General features: G+C 41.8%; 1 protein-coding gene and 1 long non-coding RNA gene across 5 annotated transcripts in view; both read left to right on the forward strand.

The window, feature by feature from the left end:
• Window positions 1-27025, forward strand: part of LOC121318600 (ninjurin-2-like) — an 81478-nt gene that overhangs the window by 42970 nt on the left and 11483 nt on the right. The window lies entirely within an intron of this gene.
• LOC121318602 lies at window positions 14231-22518 on the forward strand. Its single transcript, XR_005950622.1, has 3 exons — window positions 14231-14305; window positions 15392-15461; window positions 22167-22518. It is a non-coding gene; the product is annotated as an uncharacterized LOC121318602 (long non-coding RNA).

Raw genomic sequence — 27025 nt, forward strand, 5'->3', positions numbered from 1 at the left:
GAACTTGTCAGGACAGATGGGAAACTGAATGGAGCAAAGTACAGAGAAGATTCTTTGAGGATAAGACAAAAGCTGCACCTTGCAAGAACAGCTGAACTGGGCATAGATGAAAGCTTCACATCTTTAGCTGACACCGCCCAAAAAAAACAGCCAAAGCTACACTGGAGGCTGGCGCAAGTAACTACCAGTCATTCAAATGTAATAACTGCCTGAGTGGCCAGTCCCCGAGCCAAACCTAACGACCTAAATACACTCAAAGTTGTGGCATACATTGAAGTTGCTGTCCCCTTTCAACACTCTCCACCCCCGGAAACTCCAGGACAGACAGAGGTGCAACAGTTTCGTTAAAGAGACCCATCGCGTCAAATATTGCCCAAAAAATCTAGGCCCTGGCCTTGCGTAGTGGCCAGAGAGCTTTTATCTCTAGACTCCAGATCTGTAATTGCCTGCCAAAGGCGGAGTCCCAACCGTCATTAACTCCAGGGGGGTGTGGAGAGGTGCTCTGAAAATAATGTAGGTATATTAGAAGTCACAGAACAGAAAAAAATGCTTAAAAACAGAGTGTATTTTTTTTGAAAAAAGGGTGATTGTGTCAACACCTGTCCCTCCGTACCACAACCTGCTATTCAGACAATTTTTTTAGAGGCGTAAATTTACGTTACTTTGAAGACTGAAACGCGGCCGTGGCTGTGTTGTTTGACCTTTTTGCCCCACCCAAGTTCCCCCACACGTGAAAGATGATCTTTGACATATATATAATGTAGTACAGTGTGTGTGTGCGTTGGAAATTTCGTCGATCTACCACTATTATGGAGTAGGGTGCCTTGTTTTTTATCGGGTGAAATGTGATAACAGGACGAGGCCATCCTTTCACCACCAGGCAATAGTCTCAGTCTGTCATGTGATTGGTTCACATCACCGTCAGTCCTGCCCCTTTTCAAAGGAACGCCCTCCACCTCCACTCCTAAACAACAATATAAAATGGCTGAATAAAAAAACTGCTGGACGGCGATTCTGTGACAGAAAATGAAATTACAAAACATACTACAAAAGAAAAAAAAAACTTGAATAGCTATGTGGTATGAACTTCAAAAACATTATCTGTTATTTATTTATGTTTATTTATTTACTTATGCAGTATCAGCTATATTTAAACAAAATACTGTAAACCATAAATATTTGCAACCAAAATATTTGCGAATCACACCCATAAGCCTATTTTGCTCCAGAACTGTTGGCGACCTGTTGCACTGGTAGTAGTATATTACTTAAGTATATGTACTGAAGTATGACATGTATAATTTTACAAAGGTTAGTTTTTTTTTTTTTTTCATATGCGAAAAACACATAATAAAAGGCTTGGAAATATTTATGGCTTACAGTATATAAAAATCATATTTACTAAGGATGAGATATACTTGATACATGACGTCTGTAGTCTACGATATCACCTTTTTACTTTACGGTAGTGAGTCCTTCCCTGATAACAATGGAGTGCACCGAAACGGCATAAAGGCTGATATGCGCGTGTGTGTATATATATATATATCATATATATATATATATATATATATATAATATATATAATATAATATATAATATATAATATATAATATATAATGTATATATTCTTATCTAGGATTATATCTCGATACTGTTTGGTAAGCTCTATGTTATAATATTATAATAAATATATATATACTCTATATATATATAACACACACCATATTATATCACCTATTATGGACTATGATGGGGATTCGGAATTTCATAGTAGTAGCAGTGTGTGTGTGCTATAGTGGAATAATATATATATATATAAGCTCAAAGTTTGCAGTTGTTTACTGTTAGAGACATTAGTAATTCTTGGCTGTACGTGTGCAGACCCTGGTCGTGGAATGCTGTTCGACCACAGTTCCTTTCTCTTTGCACAGAGTGACCCCACAGCTCCTGGTAGTGCTCACAGCAAAACTGCATGCCCTCAGTGAAGGAATGCTGATTGCATTTTGGCTCCTTGTCAGGGATGCAAGATTAGTTAATCAGGGTGTGAAATCGACATCAAACTAACAAACAAGCAGATTATACATGACAGAAGAATGTTATGATTAGTTCCATGAAGATAACATTAAATCTCATCGACATGCTCCAGGAAAAGTGACTAACACCTGTGTAAGGAGGGTGAGGGGTGTCTGTGTGCAGCTAGGAAGGCACTGATTCAATGGGACGGAGAGTCCACAAGGGGGTTGAATTGTTGAATCCTCAGTGATTACTGCCTCAAGTCCATTCAGGGCAGCTGGGAAAGTAAAGACAAGCCTGTTCTCCAGAATGGGCCATAAAATACAATCTACTTGGCAAAATTAGTACTACTCATCAACATGGTTTTAAAATGCAACAAGATTTGTGAATTGGTAGACTGAACTGCTTTTTAAAAATATGGAGTCCTTCACTGGAATCCTTTAAAAGACAAAACTAAAGATTCCCTGTTGTTTTCTGTATACAGTCGTGTTAATCTTCCAAATAAGTTGCAACGTTATTTTAAAAATATGAATGTAGTGATGTTTTATGACCAATGACATATTTATAAAATGTCACTGACGTCTATGTCTTGTAAAACTATTTGACTTGTTCAATAAATATTCCAGCTTAATCATGCGGTCGCCTCGTTTAGTATAAATCATGTATAAGAAATCATCCAGTTATAGATTTGCCAAAGTGCAATCTGAAGAAAAAGCTAAAATTTGAACAACAGTAAGATCTCTTGGCAAAATCACAGTTACAAAGAGGACAGAAACTACAATATTCCACCGCTTGCTTCAGAAATGCAGCTTTAGGAGTTTTTTTTAGAAACAGACCCTTTCATTTTAAAAATGACGTTTTTTGGCTGGAGTAGTTAGTAAGTCTGGTAAATAATGATCTAATCAAAAACAACAAAGGACGAAATGTAACGCATAAGGGCATGCTGTGGTGTGTTCCAAGGCAATAATGGGACTCCAGACTCAATTATTTGAACAAGCGAGTTCTATTAATACAGAGGAACACACCACAGCAATGCTATTATCGCTTTTATATTCTAACTTTTAAACTTGTTTATTGACTTACCGCTGTTACTGAAATTATCATTTTAATCCACTAAAAGATTTTACTTTTTGAGAGCAGGGCTTGAGCGCCCTGGTGAAGTGTTTCATCAGAAAGCAGGTTTTAGAACAAGTGTCGTTAATCAATTATTGAGTAATAACAGAACGGTCGACCTCCATAGAAAGCAATGGGAGAGCGGTGTCCAGTTGTTGTATTATGATTTCCATTACATGAGAGTAGATGTTAAAACTTAATGCTAATTTGCATGCTCGTCTCTCCCCAAGATAAGCACTAACTAACATGTAGCTTTACAGTAAACTAATGTGATCCATCTGTATCTCCATCCATTTCCTTCTCTTTCTATCTGACGATGTAGATATCCTTCTGCCTGGTGTTGATGGCTGAAGTGTAATGCTGGCTCCAGGATCTCCAGGGATCAGCTTATTTTGCCTCACCAGCACATCAGCACACACAATGGCTGCGATGCTGGCTCCGGGGATCAACCACAGTACGGTCTCCCCAGTGCATCAGCATGACAACCATCTGGATTAAGCGAACTAGAGTACATCTCTGGGGTCTTCAAGTGGGCACCTTCCATCCTTTGAGTTTTGTCAACTAGCCCACATTACTTCGGGGGCTCCACAGTGATTCTGGCGTTCCACCATCACCCCCCTCCATCCCCCCACTTGGTTCAGCTCAGCTTCCTTACCCGTACATCAGCGTTGCTTTCTTTCTATTGTGCTTGAGATCCCTATCCAGAATCTTTCCGTCTCAATCACAGCCAGTTGCTGCACCTTTCTGCTGCTTCAGATAAGTTCTTCACTGTGCGACGCAACTCTTGGCCACTGAACCCGACATCTCTAAGAAACAGAGTTGTAGAGTGTGCCACAAATCCTCGACAACCCACCTCCACTGTGTAAACTCGGACTCTCCATCCTCACTGTTCCGCTTCAGCAGCTAGTTGAGCATACCGAAGTTTCTTCCTCTCATACGCCTCATCCACAGGATCCTCCCATAGCACTGTTAACTCTACCATATGAAAAAGGCATACTGATCCAGACCACAAGACAATGGCTGGTCAAAGGTTAGTGGTGGCAATCTCAGGTGGAAAAATAAGCCGTTGACCAACATCTGCCAGCATTTTCCAGTTTCTAGCAGCTTCCAGCGGTCCTGAGCGAGGCTTGGTTTTAACACCTTTTCTTGGTGGTTGCTCTCCTGGACAGAAGAATATTGTCTTTTGTGTGTAATGCGTCGATGGAACTGGTGACAACTTATTGGCCAGGTTACGCTTGTCTTCCAATGCTAAGGCCAAAAATCGCAGCACCTGGTCATGGCGCCAAGTAAACCGCCCTTGGCTAAGACCCACCTTACATCCTGTCAAAATGTGCCTTAATGCTGCAGACGATGAACACAAAGGACATGAGGGATCCTCACCCACCCACAGGTTTAGGTTCTGTGGTGATGGGAGAACATCATATGTTGATCTGATGAGGAAACTGATCCTGCTCTGTTGTATTGTCCATAGGTCTTGCCAGCCGATCTTGCATTGTTCCACACTCTCCCATCTCCATTCTCCCTGCTTGGCCTGGGAAACAGCCTTTACATACCTCATCCTCTCCTCCTGCTTTTGCACCTTGTTGACTACCAGCTTCCTCCATTGAGCTGGGGTTGCCTTGTGCCATGCAGGAGGAGCTAAACTGAGACCAAGACCCCCTCTTCCATGCTGAACTTGCCACATAATATCACCGATTCAAAGGGCAGCCTTATCATCTTCCACAGCTTTCTTTGCCGCCCATTTTCTTCCAGTTTTCAACACAGGTGCTGCCTTCCTTACGCATTTGTCACGTCACGGTGCACATAAACTCCTCAGTTAGAGCAGAGATTGGTAGCTGCAGTATTCCTTTACCATAAAGTCCCACTCTGCTGAGGCAGAGTGGAACTCTCAACCATTTAATATAAGAACTGATTAAAGCTTCCAGCCTCGCACACAGTCAGTGGCCACAGCAGTCTTGGCAGTAGTCCAAACTGAATACACCAGAGTTTCAGTTTGCCCGGTAAAGAGCTGCTGTCTATGCTCTTCAACTCTTTCACTGCTTTTTATCTAACTTCTCTCACACAAACTGTGTTCTTTAGATCCCCATCGTACCATCTCCAAAGACTTTTCACTGGCTTCTCAGACACTGTTGGTATTGCCTCACCATTAATGTAGAACCTTTTATCTACTACTTTATCTGTTGTAGTCATGGTTGTCATGTCATCCATGTATGCTTGAATTGGTGGTTTTCGCATTCCAGAAGCTAAGCACCCTCCTCATACTACCTATTTTAATAATATAAATTACTCTATTTTAATAATATGATAAATTGATCTTACTTGGCTGTTTGCGGGCACGCTGACTATTGCATAGGTTCTTATGGTGTGACGGAACAGCGCGATATACAGTGTGTGTGTGTATATATATATATATATATATATATATATATATATATATATATATATATATATATATATATATATATTAATATATATACCTATATATATATATATATATATATATATATATATATATATATGAGAGAGAGAGCCGGAGAGAGAGAGAGAGAGAGTTTTAGTGGGAGTTATTCTTGGCTCACTCTGATAAGGCCAAGTCTCAGGCAGCAACTGTACATGCTGCGCTTATTCTTTTAAATAATTTATATAAAATACGCAATGCGAATGTTTTTGAATAGCATGTTTACACAGATAACCATGAATAAACTAAAATAAAAGTATAGATAGCATCTCGCTTTGTTTCAATTTGGCAAATTTGTCAACAATACTCTGTTGTAAAGATCGTCATCTCCAGTACAATTATTCAGAGAAAGTGGATTTGTAACTAAATCTACTACGGTGTTTCCCTTGTCTGGTGAAATAAAAAAATATAGAGAGAGAAAATTAAATTCTAAATACTGAAATGTATTATTTTTCTCAATAACAGTCGGCGAAATTCAGTGCTTACCCGGCACATTAACACCCAGCTTCTGCTCACGAATGATTGGACAGCTGTCAGATCTGTCACTTTTCATGCAGAATGCCATGTACACCCTCTACTTGCTTATGATTGGACAGCTGCGTAAAACTTGGTAGATATTTGACTCTCCTACTGGTTAAATGTACTGTCAGTACCTCCAGCTAAAACAGACACAGTTTATGTCCCACCCAGCTAACTTATGATTGTGCTATCGCAGAGAAAATGCAGATATTCATTTGGTTGATCATATTTTAGAGGCCCTTCAGGAAAAAAAAAAAAATCTCGAGTACGTACAAGCACAGCATAAGCGAGCAGCACTGGTCAACAGATTGCTGTGACGCTTTTGTTGGAAAACAAGTTTAAAGCTTTATTTATTTTCCCACGCTACGACCCGCCAGAAATGTGTTCACGACCCATAATTTAAGAACAGCTGCCGCGGGCTTGATGGCCTGGTTTTGAGGGCACAAATTTGCCCGCGAGGACCACTCTGAGGACCACTGTTCTAGACATTGCAATGCAGTGATGAATTCTGAAGTTGAAAAATTAAATTGCAAATCTGGTCATAAAAAATCAAATGCTGCCCAAAAAAGTTCATGTGGCACTGAACCATATGCACTAGCCAAATTCAGGAATGTCACATAGAGCTCCTTCCTCTCCTTTTTTGCTGATTGAATTTGTTGCCAGATTACGCTGACGTGTTCTAAGCATCCTGGGAAACCTGGAATGCCCGCTTTTTGTACTGAAGTGTCAATGAAGCAGTTCTTTAATAGGTAGGTTGACAATCTCTAAGCAATAATGCTGAAGAAAATCTTGCCTTATACGTTTAACAGGGAAATAGGGTGAAACTAACTGATGCTTGTAGAATCTTTTTCTTTTGGTATAAAGACTCCACCTGCTCGGCGCCATGCTCTTGGTACAACCTGTTTTTTCCCATGCCACTTTCATCAATTTCCACAGGATTCGTAGAACCAGAAGCACTCTTGTATACTCTGTAGAGAACTCCATTAGGTCCTGGAGATGATGATGCCCTTGCTTTTTTCACAGCTTGTTCTACTTCTTTCCACTTAGGTGCAGTCATCCATTTGGTATTCTGGTGCATTGATAGGTGGAATGTCTGAAATAACTGACATAGTCTCCTGCCTTTTTGAATCTGCATGCTTTTCCTTCAAATATCTCAAACTCTCTCCAGCTCAAACTAGATGATTTTAGTGTGCCATTTTTCTCACTGGTGAATATCTTCATTACAGATTTGAATGGATCTTTTTGTAGCTTTTCCATAGGCACTCAGCTCCTGCTGCTGTCTAGACTTTTCAGGAATAGTTTGTACTTTTTCCTTCCTTTTTTCAACTCCAAACCTCTAAACAGGTAATTAAATGAAGTCTGTTGAAAATGTAGAGGTATCCCTTCAAGCAACCACAAATGCTCCGTCCTTTAGTGAGTGGTTAGTTCAGGTTTCAGTGAATTAGACATGTTAAAATGATTTCAAACTCAGCAGTAAGACTTGAAGGCACCAATGGAAGCTGAGTGAAAGCAAGGATAGGCATGAAATATTTGACTATTTACAAATTACTAAAAACATGTAAAATTATCCCAGATTTCAGGATAACAAGAGGGATTACTTGATGAGAAAATAATTTATATCCAGCTGTACATTACCCTCTCAGCCAATTGGAGTGTATGAGGTATCCCTGTTGTGTTCTGCTTCACTTGGGTAATTGATTGAGGCAGTGCTGACATGTTCAGTTCATTAGTATGGAGAAATAAAAACATGTATACAAAAACAGTACTTGGCATCAACTATCTAAAAAAATACATGCTACTGTATTTGCAAAATATTTGCATTAATATTTTCTATTTGTATTTTAAATAGATTTGGGGAACTATGGATCTTCTCAGTACATGAGCAAACTTGTGGCAAATTCATTTTAATGTTAAGAAATGTCAAGTATTGCATATTGGGTGTAAAAAACATGCTTAAGTATAAAATGAACGGGCTGGAAAGAGGGGGCAAAACAGACGCTCACACTTAAAAATATCTCGTCTTTAACCCAAGATTACCTGCGTACACCCTCGACTGCTAAACCTGTCAAAATAAATACGGGGTTTATTTCTGGAATAATAGCACGACAATCATAGCATGCTACCTGTATTTTACTTGGAAATGTAGCTAGTGTGACTTTGCAACTCTGACAGCCCCCTCTACTCTACATTTATCTCACCATACAGTCTGGATATTTAAAAAAATATACACAGGGCAGGCCAACTTATTTTTCAGCTAGTTAATGAGCTATGGAAAAGCAGTGCCAATAAGCTATCACTACTAATTCCATTTAAGTTTTTTTTTTTTTTTAACTATGTTCTATTAATATGTGTTTTGTGCGGCTACCCTTCCTCACTCAACAATGCGAATATCAGTGATCAGTAATTTCACTGTAACATGAAATATACAGTATATTAAAACAAAATATGTCTGGTAAAAGATACACAATTCTCATCTTCAAATCAATTCCATTTTCAAAGAGAGGTTATGACTACAATAATTATAGTAAGAGAAGTACCTTTGAATTGAAATACTTTTCAGCAGGAAAATTCAATGCTATGATGTTAAGGACTGCAAACAGTATGCACAATAGTCATTCAATATATTTGACATTTTATGTCCACAAGGGGATGTAGAGTAGTTGGGTCCGGCAGTGTTGAAAAGCCACACTGTCAAATGTTTTCAGTGTAAGGAGGAAGGAGTCCTAGCACCTAGGATTCTCTAGACAAGCTCAAAGACAGGTAAAGGCAAACTTTGAGAAAAATGATAATAAATAATAAGTACTGGAGAAGCAATATAAAGTAATGCAATTACAATGACACTGAAGCTGCTTCCTGTTTAATTGATAGTCTCTGCAGACAGACACTCAGTCTGTGATTGCAGGGGCAGCCTGTGAGGGGCTTTCTTGAAGCAGCAGTTATTGTTTCAGAGCCGGCCTAGTCCAGGGGAGATCAGGAAGCTGTTTGTTTGACAGCCAGCTCAGTCCAGGGGAGATCAGGAAGCTGATTGTTTGAGAGCCAGCTCAGTCCAGGGGAGATCAGGAAGCTGTTTGTTTGACAGCCAGCTCAGTCCAGGGGAGATCAGGAAGCTGATTGTTTGACAGCCAGCTCAGTCCAGGGGAGATCAGGAAGCTGATTGTTTGAGAGCCAGCTCAGTCCAGGGGAGATCAGGAAGCTGACTGTTTGAGAGCCAGCTCAGTCCAGGGCAGATCAGGAAGCTGTTTGAGAGCCAGCTCAGTCCAGGGGAGATCAGGAAGCTGTTTGTTTGACAGCCAGCTCAGTCCAGGGCAGATCAGGAAGCTGTTTTAGAGCCAGCTCAGTCCAGGGCAGATCAGGAAGCTGTTTGTTTGACAGCCAGCTCAGTCCAGGGCAGATCAGGAAGCTGTTTTAGAGCCAGCTCAGTCCAGGGCAGATCAGGAAGCTGTTTGAGAGCCAGCTCAGTCCAGGGCAGATCAGGAAGCTGTTTTAGAGCCAGCTCGGTCCAGGGGAGATCAGGAAGATGTTTGTTTGACAGCCAGCTCAGTCCAGGGGAGATCAGGAAACGGTTTCAGAGCCAGCTCAGTCCAGGGGAGATCAGGAAGCTGTTTCAGTGCCAGCTCAGTCCAGGGGAGATCAGGAAGCTGATTGTTTCAGAGCCAGCTCAGTCCAGGGGAGATCAGGAAGCTGTTGTTTCAGAGCCAGCTCAGTCCAGGGGAGATCCAGGAAGCTGTTTCAGAGCCAGCTCAGTCCAGGGGAGATCAGGAAGCTGATTGTTTGAGAGCCAGCTCAGCCCAGGGGAGATCAGGAAGCTGTTTCAGTGCCAGCTCAGTCCAGGGGAGATCAGGAAGCTGTTTCAGTGCCAGCTCAGTCCAGGGGAGATCAGGAAGCTGTTTGTTTGAGAGCCAGCTCAGTCCAGGGGAGATCAGGAAGCTGTTTCAGAGCCAGCTCAGTCCAGTGGAGATCAGGAAGCTGTTTCAGAGCCAGCTCAGTCCAGTGGAGATCCAGGAAGCCAGCTGCAACCCTGACCTCGTCTGCATGGGATTTATCTGAAGAGGTGTTCCCTGGAGACCTGATAACATTCATTAGTGTGTACTAATGAAGTGTACCATGTTTTTTTACAGCAATAAAGGCGTTGACTGAGGTGGAGCAGAGCACTAAAGTCCTGTCTTTCACCATGATGGCTTCTTAATATTTTTATTTTTTTTAAACCGGGGTCAGTTCATGTCGTCAACCAGGCCTTGTGATTCCAGTTTTGATGGGTAGAAAAAACTAACTAGTCAGGATATGAAGGCTAGTCAATGATGTTTACTCAGTACAGTAAATATACAGAGTATAGTTCATTCAGTGTATCAAATCTCCACCCTGCTGTGGAATACACATGGAACATCTCAGAAACGGGTACCAGTATGTCACTGTTAGACATCCCCATCACAGCTTTGAATTCCACCATTAACACGACTACTGCAAACCAACCGATTCTCATTCGTATCTACAGTGTGACTCCTCACACCCAGAGTCTTGCAAGACAAACTGTACATTGGGGAAACTGAAAGGCGTTTAGCAGATTGCTTTGTGGAACATTTACAAAGCATTTGAATCAATAACACTACATTTCCAGTAGCCTGACTTTTTAACAATGATAATCAAACTGCTGAAGACATCAGTCAGTGCTATGGAACAAATGCTCAGAAACAAAGGACACCTTCAAACTTTCAACTTTGTTCATTCCAAGAAGTTCCAATCTATTCTGATATAATCATGACATCATCCACAGAATTCTTGAAAAAATAATAAGTTTACTGCACTGTTTACTTTTCTTTCTACACAGCTGAAGAATGGCTTTTGTCCAAAACGTCCTGAAATAAAATATTTTTAATCATTTAAACCTTTTGTGTACAAGAGAGAGTTGAGTTTTAAAATCCCTTTTTTGTTTCCAAAAAAGGACATTTGTTTTAGTTTTTTTGTTTTGACCTTTATAGGAGCACATTAAGCTCCCCCTCCTTGCTCACATCACACACCCAGTCCCAAAGCATAATGGTCTTTAAAACAATCCAAGTCCTGCACCATTTGACAATAGTAAAAATCAATTTTAACCCTGGAGACCATCAGGATTCTAAAAACACGCAGTGTTACTAAAATCAGTGGCTAACATCTTGTTCTTTTGGGATTTTAAAATGGCCAACTTCACCTGACCCAGTACAAAGTTGATCAGTGTGCACCTGTTTGTTTTTTTAAAACTATATTTAATGCTAAAAACAAAGAGCTGTTTCATGAAAAACAAACCCCAAAGGAAGCCAGCCGGTTCCCAAAAAATACATAAAAAGAGCTTCAGCCGGGGGCAGTCTGAAAACAGCAGGGGTACTGATCACTGACCCCCCGCTCCACGCGACTCAAGTACCGGTTTGTAGCTGTAATTCTGTGCAGCACTCTCCACTGCAGGTCTCCAGAGTTATGGGCAGGGGCAGTTTATATAAAACTCTCCAGACAGGGGATTCATCTTCAGGAGCACTGAGTTGTGCTCTCCACTTAGCGTCCCCCGGGTCCTTCAGCTGTTTATAGTGACGCTTTTTAATGCATATTTCATACAGCTGTTTTTTCTCTGCTGCCACCTCTGCCACTTTCTTCAACAGCAGTATTTTGCCAAGTGACTTCTCCTCCTCTGGCACTGAGGAGACAAACACTGTGGGGAACAGGGGCTCCTGCTCTGGAACCAAGAGCTCTGTCAAAAAACTAGTCAGGAACTGGGTCATAGCTGGAATAAAAGAAGCCTGTAAACCACTCAGGATCTTTTCTACAAATTTGATGTTAAGTGCTGTGGCTAACTCCCTGCTGGCTTTCAATTTAGACTAAAATCAATCAGTTGGCTAAGCTTAATAAAACCTGCTTTATAAAACACTGAAGACATATGTGCACAATTACAACTCTAACATTTAAAAAATGGGTTAAACGGGCTCCTCAAAAACACCATTGCGTGCACAGCGACTCCTCTGATCTAGTGTTTCTTACAATCCTCCATGTATACATGCTAACATTGCTATCAGGGGGTATTAAAAACAGGTGCTTGTCGAGCCCCAGCCCTTCCGCTCTGTGCAGGTGTGAGTGAGCCAGACCTCTCAAGCTCAGCTCTGGGGCTTAGAGCAGCTTCTGGGCAGCGTGCAGCCTGAATACTGCCACCCTGCTGGGGATATCAATCAGCCCCCCCCCACCCCTGCCTTCACGGGTGAGGTACAATATGGCTCGACGCAGCCAGTGATGCCCATTCCAGGAAAACTGAACCAGATACTTCTGAATCTCATTTTACAGACCCAGGGGAGGGTCTAGACACACCAGCCTGTGCTACAGTATTGATGCCACCAGATTGTTAATAACGAGGACCCTCCCCCTAAATGAGTTGTGAAAGGTGCAACTGCCAGCTCTGCTACCCCCCTTTCACTTTATCCAGCAATCCCTCCCAGTTCTGTTGCATGAATGCTTCTTTTCCAAAAAATACTCCCTATATCTTAACCCCAGTGTTTTCCCAGGTCATGTCTGGGAGCAGTGATGGGGGAGCCACTCCCAGCTACCACACAGAAAACCTGCACTTTTTGCCCAGTTGATCTGAGCTGAGGTGGCCTTTCATAATTCTTAATGCAAAACTCCAGCATATGCAGAGAGCCTGATGGGGGCGCTGTTGGGTGCAGCTGGCACAGCCAGCACCGTCAGTTTCTCCTTCAGCTGGTGCAGGAAGGGCTCTTTAAGAGGGAGTAGAGCATCACTGAGAGGGAGCATCCCTGCCGTATCTCCCTCTGTACAGGGAAAGAGACACTCAGATCATTGTTTAGTTTCACCAGGCTAAAAACATTTGTATAGAGGAGTCTAATATTAGAAATAGAAACAGGGCTAAAACCAAATGCCTTCAGTGTATGAAACAAATACTCATGGTCAACTCTGTCAAAAGCTTTTTCCTGGTCAACTGAAATTAATCTAATATCAACATTAAAAAGATTGGACACATTAAAAAGGTCTCTTATTAAAAACAAGTTATCAAAAACGGATCGCTCTGGCACACAATAAGATTGATCATTATGCACCATTGATCCTATTTGTGTCTGCAGCTGATTTGCCAGCGCCTTGGAAAATATGTTGTAATCCGAGCACAATAATGAGACGGGGTGCCAGTTCTTAAGGTTACAAGGTTCTCCTTTCTTGGGTAGCAGAGTCTTTACTGCCCTGCAGCAGCTCTCTATCCTGGCTGCACTTGTAAATGTCCTGTCCAATACAGTCCCAGAACCATTTATAAAATTCAGCTTGTAGCCCGTCAATCACGAGTGCTTTCTGATTGGAAAGTTGCATGACGGCGGCAGTGAGCTCCTGGAAGGTCAGCGGGGTGTCCAGCCTACACCACTCCTCCTCACTCAGAGTGGGGAGCCTCTGATACAGCCGCGCTATCTCTCCCAGGTCACAGTTCTCAGCCTTATAGAGATCATTGTAGAAAACCACTGTCGCATGCCTGCAGTCCACAGGGCTGGAGACCTCTCTCCCACAGGGCAGCCTCAGACAACTTCTATCATTGTTAAAATCCATAGTGCAGTTAAAATCCCCTCCCAGTATGAGGACATGACCAGTATCACAGTGCCCCAGCACCTGACTCAGCTTTTTAAAAACTACAATTCGCTCCACCCCAACGTTAAGAGCATGAATATTAATAAAATTAATTTAAAAAAAAACTCTTAAAACTTAAAATCTGGAGAAAATATAGCAGCTACCCCTGCACTGACATTTGAGCCATGACTTAAAACACAACTGCCCCCCCCCCACTCAGACTGCCAGTGAGACTGGCTAGTGCAGTCTGAGTGTGTCTCCTGCAATAAAATCAAGTTATCAAGGAAAGTGCTTCTTTAATAGTATATAATTTGCCCTTACCGGTGTAACCAATTCAGTACCTCCTCAGAAATCTTTATCCCCTGGTGCACTGCGCATGCATAAAATGAGATCGTCCCAAAGGCATGGCTGATTTCCTCTTTTGCTCGCGCACGTGCCTGCTTGATTTTAAAACATTGCACATGCGTAAAATGAGATCGCCCCCTTTTGCTCTTTAATTCAATACAGAAAATGGACCCAAGACACATGTCTGAAATAATACACTACAAAACAAAGCATGAATACCCGAGTGGTGCTGCAAAACAACTTAAATTAATTATTTGGCGACCTTTGAAATGAAAGGTAAGGAACACATATATATAAAGCCTATTTTAAGTAAGAAGGTACTGTATACCTGTAACCTGGTGTCGATGAGATATATTGTATATTGTAAAAAATAAAAAATCTAAAAATAAACTTTTACTATTTTTATATTTTACAGCCATGTCTAATTTATGAAACTTAAATACTGTAAATAAGATTATAGATTTTTTTTTCTTTTTTTCAAAAAGTTCTGAGACTATTAGAAGGAAAAATCATTTTTTGCCAAATACTGACTGCATTGTTGTCCATGACAGTTTTTGTTAGGTAATTAACTGTAATACTGTGTAAATCTGCATTGATAGCATATTTGAAATATTACTGCATTGGTGGGACAGACTGTTTTACTAACTTTCAAATTAGAAAAAAAAAATTCAAAAAAATTTCACTTTTTTTTTTTACATATTTTGAAAAATAAAACAATTATCTGTACAGATATATTTAAATTTACACGTAAGTTGCCCTTAGAGGATTTATCACACAGCACACACACACTTCCCAGTTGTGCAGCTTTCTTAGAAAAAGGAGAACAGGACATGTTTCTGAGACAACTTCCTTAGTGTATTTTTAAAGACATGACAGTTGTCAGTTCAGAGATGCCAAGATATTAGTAATCTGGGGTTTACAGTGGAGAAGAATAAGCTTTTCAGCCTTGCCAGAACACTGGTTGCTTCCAAACTTTTATTTGTATGTGTGTGTGTGTGTATCTATCTATCTGTCTACTTGTCTATCTTATATAGACACAGAGTCGTTGGGCATATTTAACCTATGTACAACAATGGTTATTTTTACAGGAGATGAGCTGTATTTTGTGTGGAAAAAAAGAATGATAAGGGAAGGCTAGTACAAGGTCAGCTCAGGAAGCAAATGAAATCTTCACACAATTTCATGGCAGTGCTATTAGTGCTTATTGTGGCATTTCCAAAAACAAAGATGCCATATCAGTACCTTACTACTGGCCTGGAAAGACAGTGAGACATGGGTAATCTTTTTTCATGTATTTTTTATTGTGTCAGTCTTTTGTTGATGCATTCTGGTGGAATAAAACCCTTCAATGTTATGTTTCAGGTTTCAGAATGCACACTGTCAAAAAACGAAGACTTCTGTAAAGCAATGCCCAGAATATTGTCCAATATTGGTACTGTATTATTTCTATTACTGTAAACTGAATATACACGTGTTTGACACAACTTTTTAGATTTGAGCATTTAAGGTTGTCTTTTATATTTACCAACAAATATTTATGTTTCAGGCTTTTGTAATGTTTACAATTTAATCTCCATAAAGTGTGGCACAAAAAAGTAGACCTGAAACCGGTCATCATATATTTAATGAACACCAGTACAACTAACTGAGGAAACACAACCTGTGAAGCAATATTTAATAAGCCCATTTAATTTATTTGTGTGTATTGTCAATATTTATTAAAGTAAGGTAAAATAAGTTGCCAAAGGTAAAAATGTCCTTCTCCTTTTTCTCACTGCGTATTTTTTGAAGACGCCAGGCACTTTTATCCACGCATATCTATATTAAAGGACATCCCAGTTTAATGACAATTAACTTGCTTTGTCAGCATGGAAATATTCTAGCGGACACACTTATTGTGACATCTGTATCATTGATCTGTTAGCCTGCGTAGTTCAGGGGGCATGCAGCAGGGGGCTTCCAGTTTCCTGTTAATTAGTACCCATTCTCTATTTAAACCCTGATCACTTGCAGCTTCGCTGTGTAGTGTTTCGTTTTTGTAGCAAACGCTCACACAGTTTTTTTTTCCGTGCTTCACCGCTAATCTACGCTACGTTGCCTTTCACTGGAGGTCAATTCTCTGCGCAGCGCTCCCAAGATATTATCAATTATTTTCCTACCTGCTCCAGTGCTTCTTCTCATCATTCAGCTTCTCTATTCGGCGACAGAAGCTCCAGCGTTAATCTTTCCTGCTCTGTCCAGCTTCCAGCCCAGCAACAGGACTGTCCAAACCGCAGCTTCATTACTCAACTTGTCCGCGTCTTTATTAGACAGACTGGCCCTCCACTAAAACCTCCAAAGCTCCTTCAACAAGACATCGACATTTCCGTTGTCAGGGTTTGCCTTGCCATAGCTCCTCTATCTAAATCCGCCACAAAGCTCTGTCAGCTGAATCTTCCTTTACTCTTTGCTTGCAATCTAGTGCCCTTTCTCCTGCTCCCAGAGCCTGCACAATTTACCATTCCTTCAGAAGATTCTGCCCTGGATTTCAACATTTTAAAGACCTATCCAGTCAATTTCATACTCCATTTCAACGTGTGGTGGCTTGTGCTTTTGACTGGTCACAACATGCTCCAACAACACTGCTGTCCTGCAACTTTTCCACCGGCGCCTCTCAGTCCATGGCTACCACAGCAACGCCCTCACTGAGTGACTGCGAGGAGTGGTAAGTCGCCAGGGTGACCAGGCAGCTTAATCCGGCACTGCGAGCTCCGTGCCTCAGTACTGCAATCTTCTGGCTTGCTGCTGTTGTGCTTTCTCAATCTGCTAGTTCAATTCGCCAAATTGTGACATCTAAATACTGTGTTAACGTATTTATATACATGACTAACTGTCCTAAAACATGTAACGAAGATATTCCAATCTAAAAGAATATGCAATTGTTGTTCTACACTGACAAGGATTTTAATCACAATAACCAAATATATTCTACCTGGCTTCACTCAAGCCAATGGTTAATTCCAATCATAACCGCTAGATGGCAGTATAACACCACAAATGCTATACAGTCTTTTTAAGCTGGTTTGATATCACTGTGAAGCTCGCATGCTCCAGTTTTTCTATACATTCCTGCAGTTTGTTGTCACTCCAGGGGATTCTCAGGAGTCCCCCTTCTCCTCAACCTTTTGTAGCAACTGAGATTCTCCAATTTCAACTCTTCCCCTCTTCAAGGACCTGGTCTTGAAGCAACCTTACTCAGCTGTTTTTGAGACGCTCCGTATCTACCATCACATTAACGTCCAGCTTCCCTGCATCAGGCATCCATTCAACTTTCAAAGTCATTTCATCAACGCGAGCCGCCAGTCAAGGCACCTTATTTAACTTTCAAAGTCATTTCATCAACGCGAGCCGCCAGTCAGTCACAGAACCACGTCCTACGATTATCAACGTTTCAGTCAATGTCCTCCTACCCTCAATAGACAATACTCTCATAAACTGCTCCTGACCAAATCAATAGGTTTTGCAGACGCCTCAGAGCAACACATTCTTCATCCTCTCTGGTTCTGCAGCAGTCTCAGATCTCTGCATTCTTCATCTCTGCTCAAAAGCTGCCCCATCTCTGGCTCCATCTAAATCTGCCTTAACACTGAAAGACCAATATCTATCGCATTCAGCAGATCCCTACTTTCTGCAGCAGACCACCACACTCTACCGATGGTAGTCCTCGGTTCTATATTGCAGAGCTCTGCTTCAACAGATCTCTGCTCTCAACAGCTGGGCCATTGCACACTACTGACAGCACTCCATTGTTTTCTTCCTCAGACCTCTGCTCTGTTCAGCAGATCCTGCTCTCTACTGTTAATTGCTCCTCGCTACAGCAGATCTCCAATTCCTTTTCAGATCTGCTTGCAAAAGTTGCTCTAGTCTGCAACTGCATTTCTCCAGAGCCTCCAATGCTCCAGCCTTCCTCCAATACGCAGATCGTGGCAGCAATCCCACAATCAAGGCTAATGCTAATCCCCATCTAATCAAAATACGGGGCACTTCCTCAGCAATCCTATTCATATCTCCGCTCATCCTCTCAAATGTTACAGCATTAATACTTGGTTTGAGACTTGGTACGAGACTGGAAATCTGTCTTGATTATGAGCGAAGGAGTTCCACTATTAAGAGAATAACTGGGGTTGTGAAACCCAAATCTCTGAATGTGAGGTTTACCTTTTCCATTTCAAGCAGACATGATAGTAGCAAACCGCTGATCGATCCTGTATTAACTAACACATAGAAAGGTGACATCTCATCTCTCTGCCCTTGTTTCTAGAATATGAAGCGCAAAGGCGCTGAGCTTCCCCAGTAGCCGATTCATATATTCGTTCAGTCCAGCTGCCACCTCAGTCCTCGGTTCCAGCTCTCCTTCTGCCTCTACTTTCGGTATCCAAGTTCAGTCAGCTGGTCCCATCTGCTTCCACAACCCCCATCCAGAATCCCCAACGTCTCCAGATGCTATTTGACTGAATCCTACTCTCAGTAACCTCCTTCAATCTGCTCAGCATTACATGTCTGCAGTCCTCGCCCCTTGTTCAAGAGCTCCGATTCTACAGCCTGCTCAGTGTCTTTAACCTTTTGCGCCCAGAATCGAATAATCATAGCTCTTCAATCAAAACTGTATCCTGGCTCTCACCGTCCATGCTAGGGATTCTCTCCATCTCCCTCCAGTCTCTCCATACCAGCATGCTACCTGACCCTCTGTGGGATTCTTAAGAGCTTTCCCCCTGCCTCGCCATCCCGTCTGTCTGTCTATATCAACATACATTCTCCCTCTCCTCCGACCAGGCCTCCTTCCTCGACTCCTCCCTCTCCTCCGAGCAAGCCTCCTTCCTCGACTCCTCCCTCTCCTCTAAGCAGGCCTCCTTCCTCGACTCCACCCTCTCCTCCAAGCAGGCCCCCAACCTCGACTCCACCCTCTCCTCCAGAGCAGGCCTCCATCCTTTCCACCCTCGCCTCCACAGCAAGCGTCCCTCCTCTCCTCCACCCTCGCCTCCGAGCAGACCTACCTCCTTTCCTCCCCCTCTCCTCCGAGCAGGCCTCCCGCCTTTCCTCCACCCTCGCCTCCAGAGCAGGCCTCCCTCCTCGACTCCACCCTCTCTTCCGAGCAGGCCTCCCTCCTCTCCACCCTCGCCTCCAGAGCAGGCCTCCCCCAGCCTGATCACGAATGTGGGGGAGATTGTCCTCCTCTGCAGTGGATTCCTACATTCATTCATCCTTCTCTGATATACTTGCTGCTCCTTCAAAAATTGCATAACTAAATGGGGCTACCTATCTGCCGAGGCCACTAGAGGTTTTCCCCTAATCAGCCTCAAGGGGTTATTTCCTCTCCACTGAGCAGCAGGTATACACATAGTCACATCCTACTAAATTACTAACCATCCTCCTGTTTGTCCCGTTTGTCCTTCTGGTCTTTGGTTTGTTAATGCGCTGGCATGTGCTGTCTTTTGTTCATCTCACGGTGTGGGAGATTTCGTGAGGAGCCGTGGGTCCATCCTTTGGGGGGCAAGTGAGTCTCACTTCCCCGACCTCAGGGATAGGCATCAGCTTCCCTTTACCTTCAGGGGGGTTCTCACCATGTGAGTCAGAGTGGACCCCCGGCCACACTCTGTCCTTTTGCAGCTCCTGCGCTTATCTTGCCTCACTCCAAGCTCTGTTCCATACTCAATTCGGGACATGGCTACTCCGTGCTCGAGTCCCATACTAACCTCTATGCCTTGTTCTTATTTCAGGTCCCAGGTAGTGTGAAGTCTCTGCCAACTGGGGGCCTAACGAGCGCCCCTTTACAGAAGTCTCAGACGCTGGGTACCTCTCCCTCTCTATCTCCTTTCATGTCCCGGTCTTCCGGGACCGTCTTCCTCCCGAGCGGCAGCTCCCCAAGTCCTAATCCTCATGTGTTTTCGGTTGCTGGGTCCCTTGGCCCCGGGTTGTGTCGGCATTGCCGCCCTCAGTCAGTGACCACCTTCTATCCTAGCTTCCATGTCCAGCTTCGCTGGTCTGCGACTAGAGTGGGCCTCGCCCGCTCTTCTATCCTAGGTTCGGTCCGTTCTAGCCAGCACTCTGTCCTACTTACCGCTCCCTTCTGCTTCTTCTGCCCTATCCTTACACCCCCAGCTCACGCCCTGTGAAATAACATTATTTATTTACGTTTTAAAATGGAAGATTTGCATGCAAATTTTGTTTTTATATCAATTGAAAAATGTGTGATTTGAACCTATACCTTTTAGTTTGCAAGCTTACTGTTAGTGCTACACAACTAGTTGAAATAGCAAGCAGTATTTTGAAATATGAAGTCAACCAGGGTGTCCTTGGCCCACCGCATACCAGCACCCCCTGAAGACTGACCAAGCACCTGCAGGCCTGCCCATAAAGTTGCCCACTGCTGCGTGGTCCTCCGAAGCTGTAGCTCTGAGGTGGCTGCATGGCAGGTCTGCAGTGTGAAAAGGTGGTGACGGCACGTTTCAGAGGACAGCATGCGTCCATCTTCGTCCCTCCCGAGTCAGCATACAGGTGGCAGCAGTGGGCCAAGCTGAAACACAGTTGGGCATTTCAAATTGGGGAGAAAAAATAAAAAAACAATTGGTGATCCCTACCTACTCTGAAATACATTTCATTTTAAATTAATTGAATGAGCCGAATTGGCAAAATCTTTTCAGTTTGCCAAGTATATTTTAAAGAGGGGGACGTTAATTTCAAGTGCAACACATCTGCTGTGTACACTGATGTGTACAGAAGGCAGATAGCATTAATGTTAATACCTGTCTCAGGTATTGTTCTGATTTATAAAAAATATGAATGTTCAAAAGTTCATATTTTTACCAGATAAATCATTGGTCTTTGACGAACGTAAATCCAGCATTTGAATAAATAAGATATTATTGAATAACCTTTAAGAAGAATGAAAGACATATATTGGAAATCACAAAATTCAAAATACCACAGCCAGCGAAATGACCAATTTACCTGTTCACTTACATTGCTCTCTGCTAAGTTACATTGTTAAAAAAGATTATATTATACTGTATGGCCACACTGTTATGTAGAGTATTTGGACCCTTTTAAATATAATCATAAAAATTAAGATATCCATCTGCAATTGTTTTGTTAACTGATTAAATATATCTACTGTACTTCAATTCTCAGTGAATGTTTATAACTATGATTGCCTATGCCACACAAACAGTACAGTACTTCTGTTTTGCTCGTTGCTTTTTCTTTACTCTTTCATGCTACACAATTGCACTCCTGTTCAATTTCAAATACATTTTTATTAATTTGTATTAACAATTGCACACCTGTTCATGATCGCATTCCTTTTTTACTGTTTTATATTAACAAGTGCATGGATATTATGATAAATCGCTAAAAATGTAGAAGTTATTAGCTTCTTAACATGTTAACTGAATTGCAATTGTGCAAGCTAAATAATTGTACTTATTTTGATAATAACACTTTAGAATGAAATTTATCATCAATGTAAGTTAATTTCACTAAACTGTTAATTCTAAATTATCAAAATTCTGCCTGAATAAATTGATTCTATAAACACAGTTGAACCATCTTATCTAAACAAGACCACAATGTTCCAGATAATCTAAAAGATTTGTAATCTACATGTGGAGAAAAGAACACAACACATGATCAGTCATCTGAAGAGAAACGGGTACATTTCTAGTTTGTATTGCATATTGTGACAAGAGTAGGGGGAGGAACAAAGGAAAATAGTCCTGGGGTTAAAATGGGTAGCAGGACTACTTCCCCCAGAATACATCTGGTCTTGAAATTAGGACTGGAATGATTAGCTAATGATACTAGCATAATGAGAAACACCTGCCTAAAATTAAGCAGGCATGCATTTAAGAAGACTAGTGTAGTGCACCTGTCTGTGTGAAGGCTAAGGCCTTTAGCAAATGGCTTATCAGACCGGTTGTGAGACGGTGATCTTAAAAAGCTTGGTTTGCACTCCTAGTTGGAATTAGGTGTTTGTTTGTTTTATTTTATGAATAAACTTACAGGTATTTCCCTTTTAAAAAAAAAAAAAAAACTGAGTGCTGTTCATTTTACACAAGACTAATTTTTTTGCGATGTTTTTTCTTTCATTTTTGTCTTACAGATTTCATGTGATTTGTGCACTCAATGGTTCAACCTTGTTTGTGTAGGCAACCCACAGTTCACTGATGACAGCCTTTATTGCTATGTTTGTCAGAAGTAAATAAACAATTAATCTCTCTGTGCCTCCTTGTTCTGATAGTGGTTGTGGCAGGGCTGAGGCAATGCACGTGTAAATAGTGTTTCGTTTAATTGTAAAAAACAGTTTTTCAAATAACGTTTGTGTAAAATGTGGTTGGTACCCTAGTGGCGGCCACCTACCACTGCAACTTGTTAATAAAACCTGGATGCCTGAGTGGCGTTTTCAATCTCAACCTCTGTGTCTCTCGTTAAGTCAGCAGATATACACAAAGTAACAGAACACCGCTGTTACAGTCACTTAATATATGGGGGACACCAAATAATACAGCCATAGACTATGCTACTGTCAGCTGTCTAATTTGGTATCTCCTGTGTTTCTCATTGCAAATGCACCCAATATCTCTCAAACCCTTTGTGTGTGATAATGGGGCACAGGTAAACCTACTGTGCAAGTTTGACATTTCTAGGAGTGCCACTGCCTGAAATGCACAGGGGATACCAAATAATACAGCCACATACTATGCTACTGTATGCTGTTTAATTTGGTATGTTTCTTATTGTATATACACCCAATATCAATCGTGTGTGTGTACTGTAAGTAAAACAAATTTATAAACAAATATTTGTAAACAATAACGTTCTAATATATTATGCTTTTTTAATATAATTTACATGACTCTTGTATATTCAAAATATAACAGCACAAGCCATAACGACATTAAATTAATTCTCACATTCGTGAAAACTTTTGTGATTATTTACTTTCAACTTTCAAATTTGAAATGCCCAATTTTTTTTTTTTTTTTTTTTTTAAATAGGCTACTTTGAAATCGGCACAATCGTTTATAAACAGGCAGGTCGCATAGTTAAGACATTAAGCATTAATTGTTTAAAAATTGTTTTAGCTGCTGCACACAACAAAGACGTTTTTAATGAAAACAAACCATAACTGATTATACGCATTCCAAATAAATCACGTTGTCCTGTCGAAAAAGTTAGTAAATTACTGCAAAATAAGCCGGCAACTGCTGCGATGCACATTACTCATATTTTATCTCAGCCACTAGCAAACAAAATATCAGACGTGCCTGTGAGACGATCTCATTTTACGCATGCGCAATGAGCCAGAGATACAGATTTCTGAGGAGGTACTGAATTGGTTAAAACACCAGTTTGGCTGGCCAAAATGTCAGAGAGCTGTGAGGTGTCAGAGAAATTTCCATCTTCCGCTTTGCCCTCCTCATATAACAACCATTCCTCCTCGTCCACCAATTCCTCTGCCTCCGCCACCGCTGACCCCCTGGGCTGAGAGGAGCCACCAAGGACAGGATCCCCATCAGAGCCAGCTTGAACCCCGGGTTCATCTCTCATGACTCCCCCTGTACAGCTGGGTACCTCCACTGGGGCTGACAGAGGTTCATCTCCGCTGACCCCATCCGATATCTGAACGTGAAATGTGGGATCAGTGGGCTGAGAATCACTTTCCCTACCACAGCACAAAGCTGAGACCATCCTCCACTGCTGTGAGAAACCATAGGTCCCCAAATCGACTCCCCCCGCCCGCCATGTCAGCAGCAGCAGAGGACGCCTTCCTCTCCTTCAACCGCCACTTCTTCCCCACTACCTTGAACTCTTCCTCCTGGTTCAGCATAAGCCAATGCTGTAGCAGCCTCCGGTTTGGATGCGGGCTCGTTGCTGGTGAGCTGTTGCTGGCGAGCTGTTCGCTGGGCTGTGTTGCTTGGTTCCAGTCGCTCTGTCTCTTCCACCTGCGCTCTCTGAACCACCCAGGCCCCCTCTCCGTTTGCCACTGCTATTACCACTTGGACCTGCTTCTGCTTTTAACCGGGGGCATGCATCTTTGAGGTGCCCGTTCCCCTCAATGAAAACATTTAATTAAGTCTGTACTTGCAAACACTACATAGTCCCTGCCTTCAATGTTAAAACACCATGCAACATTTAAAACAAGATCAGGGTTGTTCAGAAGCACAAAAACCAGCCTCCTGAAAGACATTACATGTTTAATTTCTGGTACCTTGCAACAGAGCGGAATTTGTTTAAAAGGTGACATTATTTTGCCGTATCGAGAGAGCTCTTTCTCAACCCGTTTTATCAATAAACGGGGGAATATTTGAAAGAATAACTGTAGTCAAAAGTGCAGATAGGCATGACTGAAATTAATGAACCATTTATAACAAATCCTTCTTCCACAATTTTATTGACCAGGTTTTCTTGACTCAGGAAAACAACTTTGTTCATTCGTGAGGCAGATTTAATATTTCCAAACTCAATTGACTTTCCCACTGCCAACGGCACATCTTCTACTGAGACATCGGAGTCAGGTATACACCTGAACCCGTGTCTGAGTCAGCCCCCCATTCCACCCGAGTGGGAGCCCATCTCCGTTGCACAAGTTGATTAAAAAGATTATAGTTATTAAAACAAACATATATAGATTTTTTTTTTAAACTATTTCTCTCAGCAGTTCTCTCAACAGGGAATACACCCTGGCAGACTATCTCATTAGCATCAAGAACCACAAAAACAAACACCTATAACCTAAATACAGAGTCAGTGACCACAAATTGGATATTGCAACAGACAGGCACAGAGCACAGTGGAGACCTAGCGAGGAACACCTCTGTACCCAGTGCCACAGTGGACAGACTGAGACTGAGACCCACTTCATCCTCCACTGTGAGAGGTACAAAGAGTTGAGAGAGAGATACTCCCTCAGAATGGCAGACAAAATAGAGGGCTTTCTGCTCCAGAGCCAAGAGGAGAAACTGCAGGTCTTACTGGGGAAGAGGAGAGAGGGAGCAGTAATAGCTGCAAAGTTTGTAATGTCCTGCCACAGGGCCAGAGACACATAATAGACAAACCTGACAAATAATAATTTCTGTTTATTTCATGTCTGTTCTTTTGTGTTAATGCATTGTACTTTTGGCAATACTGGTTAAACCTGTTATGCCGAGAGAGAGAGCGAGAGCCATGTACAGTGTGTCCCTTTAAATCGGGAGTATCATATATTGCCATTTAGTCATCTGTTGACTATCTACACCACATATCAAAATGATCTGAATGTGTTCCTCATGCCTAAAGGCATTTACCACCCAAAAGAAAGGCAGACAACTGGTATTAACAATTATGCCTACAATGCGTGACTTATGGGGCACCCTGTATAACACATCAGACATGCAGCTTTTAGAAGCCTTTTTTGCTGGAATAGTATTACATATATGAAGTAACTTGCAACTGGGAGATGCAGCTTTTATATATTATAGAACAAATACCATTTACAAAATAATCAGCACACTTACACAAAAGCATAAAGTGTGTATTACATATTGTGGATGTTTCCATTCACCCCCCCATCCCCAGCACTAATAGAAACACAACTTATTTTGTAATTTTGTGGGTTGACAATTCCCTTTTCCCAGCTTTTAGACTGTGTGTATCTTCTTGATATATTACTTCTCCAAGCAGATTCATAAACGAGATGCGAGAAATTGCTTTACATATCACTGCCAGTCACCCTGGGGAACACTATGCGCCCTGGGTTATGCCTGTGTGCAACAGTATGGTTTTAAATAAGTCTGTATTTATTTGACAGAGAAATGTGACATTAATCTGCAGTCAGTTCAGACATTTTAACTGCCTGTACGCCCCAAGTCAGGAGTCTTTTGTAAACTTGGCTATAAGTGCTGAGTTTGACATTTGTGTGTTAGCTGATTTATTGGAAATGAAGGTTTAGAGACTGCAAATATTTCTCTTTCGTATAATCATGTAGCTGGGTCTGCCTGAGGGCCTGAGATGCAAATAAGAGACAGCGTGAACTTCAAAAGAGAATGGAAATGTGGGTTTGCGGGGATCCCACCCAGATACGCTTGTGCAAAGCTGAAAAGTGCACTAATCCCCAATCACCCAGGCGACGCAGCAAATAAACACACAGCAGTCTAAACTGGACTGCCTCTGCACAAGCAGAAGACAACAGTACAATTAAACAGCTCATTAAGCAACTAAAAGGGAGGGGGAAAAACAGTCAAGACTTTGATTGGGGTTAAAGTGAACCCACATTTATTTATTTATTTATTTATGTATTTATTTATTTATCAATGGCTGGCTGTTACTTCACCCCTGTTTTTTAATCCAATTTGAATGCTGATCTCCAGGACTGAAGATCACTGTGAGATGTCATCACTGGCAACGTTTACAGCCTGGAAGTGGTAGGCTTGTGTCAGTTTGGTACAATTAACATCGTTCCATGTTTCAAAATGTGCCAGATTGAAGAATCAGTATCTTTCTCAGCTTCGTTATCTCCTGTAATGCCGCTGCAAATCTCACTTATCGCACAACTTCAGAATAACGTAAGGAACAATGAAAAATCCTTGTTCAGTTGCATTTTAAAACACTTTGTGTGGTTCAGGATATTCAGCATGCCTGAAATTCGCCTGGTATTTCGCTGGATGAAATGCAACAGTGCAGTGTTGTAATCGAGTCACAAAAATTGAGAGTGGAGTGGAGTCACTGGGGGTTAAGATTCGAGTCGAATCTTTGACGTGCCAAGCTCGAGTCGAGTAATAGAGTTTGCTCGAGTCAGTTCGAGACAGTTTGATTTAGCGTGTCATAGCGCTGAGGCGACATTCCAAGCGGAGCATGCAAAATTGGGTAGAAAAAAAATTCACAAAAAACGGATTCTAAAAAACAGCAATGCCTTTTCACGTTTCTATAAATCTGCATTTTGCTTCAATGATCTGGAGCAGCTGTAGGTTCACAGCGTGAGAA

Source organism: Polyodon spathula, chromosome 7 (genome assembly GCF_017654505.1).
Source record: "Polyodon spathula isolate WHYD16114869_AA chromosome 7, ASM1765450v1, whole genome shotgun sequence".
Classification (NCBI taxonomy): domain Eukaryota; kingdom Metazoa; phylum Chordata; class Actinopteri; order Acipenseriformes; family Polyodontidae; genus Polyodon; species Polyodon spathula.